Here is a 7,529-nt window from a genome sequence, read left to right as displayed (position 1 = left end):
CTTCACATTAGTAGTGTGTATTCCGAGGATATCATATCAAGATGCTCGACTTCCTTCTGTTATGGTTTTCTATGATAAGGTGTCATTGAGACAATTTATTGTCATATTTGTGCAGGCATACCAAGTCAGAGCTTAAGACAATGAGGAAAATTGAAAGATATATCGAGCCCTAGGAAGTGGTGTAATTAATGAGGATGAGGTAATGCTAGTGCATCTTTGTCCATTTTTCGTTCACTCTCTCCCTTTATTCTGTTGATCCATTGAACCTCAGACATCCTCTGCTACTTATCTAGCTGTCATTGCTTTTTCTACTTTTCTGTTGCATATTGAAATAGTATTTTATTGCATGATAGGTTGCCGTTGAGCAGCCAATTGGCCAGGTCAGATATCCTGGTGTCGCCAAGGGGTTGTATGTTGCTTCTTCTTCAATTTTAGAGTGTGTTTGAGCCACATTATTTTTTAAGAATGTATTTTGGAATAATAGATTGATGGAGAATGTGTGGAAGGAAAATATTAGGATTTGCGTGTAATATTATTTTATTGAAGAATGTATGATTAAAATGATGTTAAATCACTGTTTAACAATGTATTTTTTTCAAAATAATGCGGCTCAAACAGAACCTTAATAGATTTTGTGTCATTTTATCTTACGTGGCATGACACTAAAGTATCAGGTGTTCTGTTTCATTTACCATTTATAATTCATTCTTTTTTATCAACCTATTGCTACTTAACTTTCTCTCCCCCAAATCTCCAAATTTTCAGGGAAACCTTCATTCAACAGGGTTGGTGTTCTTGAGAGAAATATGCACAGCAATTGCACCTTGGTCCAGGTATTTGGATAATAGATATATGCCTGTAAAATTTAGTTATCTGCCTCAGTTGTACTCGGAATAAAGCTTGTTAGTCTTAATTCTATTCATTGAACGATCCGTCAAATTTTTCTTGTTGTGTTTATGTAGACCTGATAGTTGATGACTCGATGTCATTATGATTTGAGAGATTCTGATAGTCTTTGTGCAATAACATCATCCGTAGTGGTTTGTGAGGTGAACTCTGTTGTTTATGTGGCTCATATAGAGTTGAATATATGTTTACTGAATCTTTCGCTCCGGCATCGGCCCCTTGCAAGTTTTAATTCACTATCTCTTTGTTAGGAACGCTGAATAGGTTTGGGGTGTAGGGGTAACACTCCTGCAGTATGGCAGAGGGATATTTTCTTTTACAGGCCTTGAAGTCTTGTATGGGTTTGGCCTAAGGTTAGTATAAATAGTAGTGATGTAACCTTAGTATTCATACTGAATAAAAATTAATCTCCACTTCGCTCCTCGTGGAAGTAGACGCACCGTCGAACCATATAAATACTTGTGTTGATTTTTCACTTTCATCTATTTATTATTGGGCATAAAATCCAACAATTGGTATTAGAGCTATTCCGCTTTCAACAAGTGTTTTCAGGTCTGGTCCAGATTATAACAAGCTTTCCACTTCATAAAATTCTTCAAACTAAAATTTTTATATCAATTTGTATGAAATGGTGAGATTTGTCAATGGACAACAATCTGCATTTAGAAGTGGTTATGTTTTGTTTGAGGAATCTATCTTTTGATTTCCCATATTGAATAGTTTGAGATCCAGTCTGGAAGACCACACCAAATCCACATTCATCTTTCTTTCATTGGACACACTCTGATAGGTAAAGTCTGAAAGGTTCACATTTTCTTCTGATATAACATCACTTATGCTTAGAAATAACATAATTAATTTTCTCCGTGCACTAAGAAGAGAGTTTCATTTTTATCGTTGTATGTTATTTAGCTACCATGTCTTTCTGCCTGTTTTCAAACAGCAAAACTGCAACTTTATGTTTTATTGTCAAGAGTATATATGATTGCAAAGGGAGACTTCAGTTTATCTTGTATATTTATTTTCATTCTGTTCGGTAAGCTGGAACTTCACAGCTATTTTACAACAAAGACGAGCATTATTCTTGGAGCCATGTCTTCTCTGCACATCAAATTTACAAAATTTAATCAGAATTTTGAAAAATTTGAACTTCTTTTCAAGAAACTCTGTCATTCTACTAACAGAGGTCATTTGTAGTAAGGAAAGCATAAATACAATTTCAATAATTGTCTAGATTTCGTTTTCCCATGTCCCAGAAATATATATAGTATAAAACATCTATTTTCTTTGCTTCTAAATATGCAAGCACGGCACTTTTGACACCAGAACAAGTGTGACGAAGTATGGAAAAATACCATCTTCATAGGAAACATTTCAAGAGAAATTTTTTTTTCTGTCGTGTAATCTGTCATCATGTGTTGTAATTTTGTCCTCCGTTATTATAAATGAGAATTAACTTACATGCAAGATTCCTTGTTTTCTACCCTTCTATTCCTTTTACTGTAAGCATTGTGATGTTGTGTCCAATGGTTACGCTTGATGCATATAGAAATTTTTGAACACAATGAAGTTCCTTCGATTATTACAAATTAGAAACACATGGCTACAATGACAAACTTTCTAGGAATATATATGTAGTCTTTTACAGACTACATATTGCCTCGTGTTGATTTTGCTACATGGACCAATTCTTCAAGAAATGTTTCAATACTTTCAAGTAACCTTAAAATGATGGAAAATATAAAATGATTATAAACGGGAGGTAATTGATGATTTGATTATGTCAGGATTGTGATGACCGCAAGGGCGGAGCCGGGGGGGGGGGGGGGGGGGGGGGGGGATTTTCTAGGCTGCCCAAGCTTTTCCCTTTTTATTTTTAATTTGTTTTTATTTATGTTTGAAGTAAACAACAAATAAATAGACTTTAGCTTACAGCAGATAAAACTTTGCAGACTGATGGTAAAGTTTCTTCTTCTAATCTAGGAGACAAGGTTTCGAATCCTTCTGACTACAATATTATGTTTCCTTTTTTTATTTAGAAAATTCGTGCAATTAGTCCCCAACCTTTAGGACCCTCTAAAATTCGCCCCAACCTTTAAAATCAAAATTTTCAATCCCATCCTTAAGTTCCATTTGCTTATTTAGTCCCTTTTATATAATTTTATAACATTAGCATTAAATTTTCTCGCATGAGATGCATGAGCTAATTTTTGGACGGGTAAATATGGCAAGACAATATACTTGACACGTAAACTAATCTTTTAGATATAAACGTTTTATTCATTTTCAATTCCTATAGCTTTATTATTTACTTCTGCGGCTCTCTCTGCCACCTCTATGATATCTACCATTGACTATCATAGCACCATCGACCATTGTTGAGCCCCAAACCATAAAATCTGGCTCAGAAACTGACGGCTTCATAACTTGTCTATAAAATTGGCTTTAAATCCTGCTAAACACCAAAATTATGACTGTGTTACTGAATAGTACAGGCTTCCACATAAAATGAGTTTATTCAAACTTTACATATCTTGAAGTGCAAAGAATTGTTTAGTTTATGGTGGCCGTTATAGTTTAACCATTATTTGTCACTCTTTGGCAGGCAATCGTCTTTATGTCGCTGGTGGGCAGCCAAAGTGTTTTGATCCTGAAGTCATGGATGAATGTTTTGCTCATTATGGGTATTAAGATGCTCGAATTTCATGTTATCCTGCTTTCCTATTTCTTATTTCTTAATAAGCAGAATATTGGCTGTGGCCTGTGGGTTATTTGATATAAAAAGTTCGGATATCTTTTTCATGTTGGTTTCTAAGGCAATTATGTTTTTAGTAGTTAAATTATTCAAAATTTTGTGTTATTTGTGCAATATATTAATAGAAACTAATTGTACTGTCTTTGGTTTAGAGGTTATCACAGGCCTGAAAATTCTGTTCCCGGGGACACTTGCATGCGCATCGTTTAATTTTCCCTCACCCAATCACGAATGAGGTAAGTGTCAGAAGCATGCCATGTCATTCATGTCTCTCCGACTGTGTGTGTTAACTTTACATTCTAAAACAACTGGTAAGCTTAGAACAATCCTGAAGATTGAGTTAAATTTACATTCTAAAACAACCAGTAAGTTTAGAACAATCCTGAAGATGGAATTATGTCATTCATTATATAGTTACTCAAGTTAATTATATATTAACTTCTAATTGATTACTAGAGATGTATTTGGTAGTTGTTTCAAGGACTAATTTGGTATTCTTCCACGATTAACGCCTCATTTCTCCCCATATAAGCACGGTGCTTTCTTTGTTAAAATGGAAGGAGGGAAAAGATTACAGCCATCTTTGTGAAGAGAAGTTTAAGAACACATCGTTCACCTATGATTTCCCTCAAGGAAACAACGGGGCTAGTTTTCTTTTTAAATGAACAGTGTATAAATTGTAGTTGTAGCATGTTCACCTGCCCAAACTACACATTTAGTTGAGTTTGCGTCCATATGATTCATGTTCCTAAGTTGAAGGAAATTCTCGAAAGCAAGCCTTCTAGCAGTCTATTGTTCCCCAATCAAATGATTCTTGTACACTCAAGTCAGTAGTTGAGTTGTTAAAAGTCATTTTCATGATAAACTCTCGAAAGCAAGCCTTCTAGCAGTCTATTGTTCCCCAATCAAATGATTCTTGTACACTCAAGTCAGTAGTTGAGTTGTTAAAAGTCATTTTCATGATTCAGAAGTTGGATGAAACTGAAATCTCTCATTTTTTCCCCCTTTATTTGAAGGTAATCGATATAACAGCATTACTGCCAACCATTCTCCTAACGCAAGGAGAGTCAAAAGAAATCACACAAGGTTAGTGAAGATGTTTAAGTGATGCAGTTTGAATTTCGTTTATTTATTTACTTTCTTTCTTTTTCTTTCCCTAATTTAGATTTGGTGGGTTTTATATTAGAAATTTTGTTGTTTTTCATGTAGTTTAATTTCATGCGCCAACCCCATTGAATCGGCCTGAGGCTTATAGATTATATTTGTGGAGTTTTATATCAAAAAACGTAGTTGTTGACTTGAAATCTAGAGAGTCAGTTTGGGAAAGAATATATGAACGGTATAATCTATAAATAAATAAAAATGAAAAATGAATAAGTAAATAGTACTTTTGGATCCGTCGAAATGTATGGCTGAATTTTGTCAAATGAAGTTTTAAGTGAAAACACGGCTCAATAGACCGCCAAAATATTTATTAGAGTCGACCAGAGACGAAGAAAAAACCTTCAGGCGTTTGAAATGAAACATTTACTAGGAATAATATGGGAAGTTGTTTAGTCTTAAGTTACAAAACACTGCTAAAAATAATTGTCCTGTATTTGCATAAAATATATATAGGGGTGGGCGCGGGTCGGTTCGGTTCGGTTCTAAAGTCTCTTTAGAACCGAACCGAACCGAACCAAACTTTTCGGGTATCTAGTAAATGGAACCGTCGGGTCCAAATATAATTATGGAACCGTTCGAGTTCGGTTCCATTCGGTTCGGTTCGGATCGGTTCGGTTCCGTTCGGTTCTGTACTATAATTAAAATTTTTAACATTTATAACAATGTTATATAAATACGACTAATGATACATTCAATAGTTTTGGAATGTCAGAGATTAGTAAACTACCTTATTCAAATGATCTCAAAGCTTCAGTCAACACGGCTCAATAGACCGCCAAAATATTTATTAGAGTCGACCAGAGACGAAGAAAAAACCTTCAGGCGTTTGAAATGAAACATTTACTAGGAATAATATGGGAAGTTGTTTAGTCTTAAGTTACAAAACACTGCTAAAAATAATTGTCCTGTATTTGCATAAAATATATATAGCTGACAATTGAAACTTGAACAAGAATATATTACGAATATGACAAATATTTTGGAGTGCTTTTCAAAAGTGTGACAAGGATGTTTGTTTTGTGCATAACATTGGCACCCCACACAGTAACGTCTATTGAAAGATATTGGCACCCCCACGGTAACGTATACTGAAACATCTGATCTATTCGAAAGCGAAATAAATATATATTTTTTTATATGATTGATATTAGAATTAGAAATGAATATTAATGTTCAATTACTAATGCAAAGGTCCATATTGAGAGCTTGTTTGGTACAGATTTTAAACCAATTAAAATCAATTTTTTGATCATTATTTCACTATTTCAGCTGTTATTTTTGAATTCTTTTCTCATAAGTAGGATCCATTTTATCTCTAACGGTCAAAAAATCAGTTATTAAAATCTCTACCAAACAAGCACTGAATATAAAATATTGTGTAAGACGGGGTGTGGAAACACATTTTAGAGTTGTAGGGTATCTTTGAAGACACACAAGTCGGATGTATAGTTTTTATCTTTTATACGATTGATGCAAAAATTCCTCATATAGCAATCAAGTCGGATTCTTCAGTGCAACGCATGACTAAATACTCAACTCGATTGTTTCCTAATAAACAATTTGCCTGACCTCAACTATGTATGAATAGTTGTGATTTGTCAACAAATATCTAATTGTGGTAGATCTTTCGATCAAACAACCTAATACAAAAAGCATTCGCTCAGTTTGATATCAAGTTGTCTAATATACTCTATAAGGTGGTTCATAATGGTTAATTAATCGAATGATTCAACGTATAGAGTGGGTAAAGTTGGAAACATAAGATATTTCAACACTTGAAAGCAGTATTTGGTCAATGGAATGGGGGAAATGTAGTATCAATCTTTAAAAGGAGGGCTGCAAGCAACATTTTATTCTTTATGCAAAAATTGAAAAAGCAATGTTTGCGTAGTTATCTTCAGAAAGCAGGGGTGTTTGTGGAAAGTTATATCTTACACTTTCGACTTTTCAGACATAAGAGATGCAGCTATCCATTATACCATACATAGGCCCCCGTTTGGCCTCATTTTTACAAATTAAAATGGGTGAAATGATATTCTTTTGAAGAATGAGTAGTTGAAAAAAAAAGAAAAGTTTTCGATTTACATATAATATTATTTTATGAAAAATTGTGTGATTAAAAAGATAAAAAAATTAATTTATTGGAGCCAAATGAGGGCATAATTTGTTACAATACTGTAATTTTTTAGTGCAAATGCAAGATGATCGACATAATCCCTGACATAATATTACATGACATTCTATCATTAAATAATTTAAAATACAATTAACTTTTCCATCCACTCAAATACTGTCGCATACACGCATACACATGTTATGCTATTTTTCTTCTACCAAAATAGATTAATCCTTATTTTAAATAACAAAGGAACGCTTTTGACTTCTCAGTAAGTATGGAATAATATATTAAAGACAGACAGATGATAGCTGTCCATACTTGGATATTTTTAAGCACTCTAGAACCTTCAAAAAAAAGGTCGTTGTTTACCGCTGGAAATTGAAATCAGGTCCCACCAAAGTTGAACACATGATTGGAGCCGAACGTACCATCTGTCAGCCAGCCATACCACAACTTGCGCCACTTGCTGGCGTCTACAAGATTTTTCTTTAATCTCCCGCCCACCGATGACAGCTGCCCCCCAACAATATCAGGGCCCATGTGGCCCTAGTAAAGTGAAATAATCCCTTTTTTTTTTTTTTTTTT

This window comes from Olea europaea, chromosome 1 (genome assembly GCF_002742605.1).
Source record: "Olea europaea var. sylvestris chromosome 1, O_europaea_v1, whole genome shotgun sequence".
Lineage (NCBI taxonomy): Eukaryota > Viridiplantae > Streptophyta > Magnoliopsida > Lamiales > Oleaceae > Olea > Olea europaea.
The sequence above is the reverse complement of the archived record's forward strand: the minus strand, read 5'-3'. Positions refer to the sequence as shown.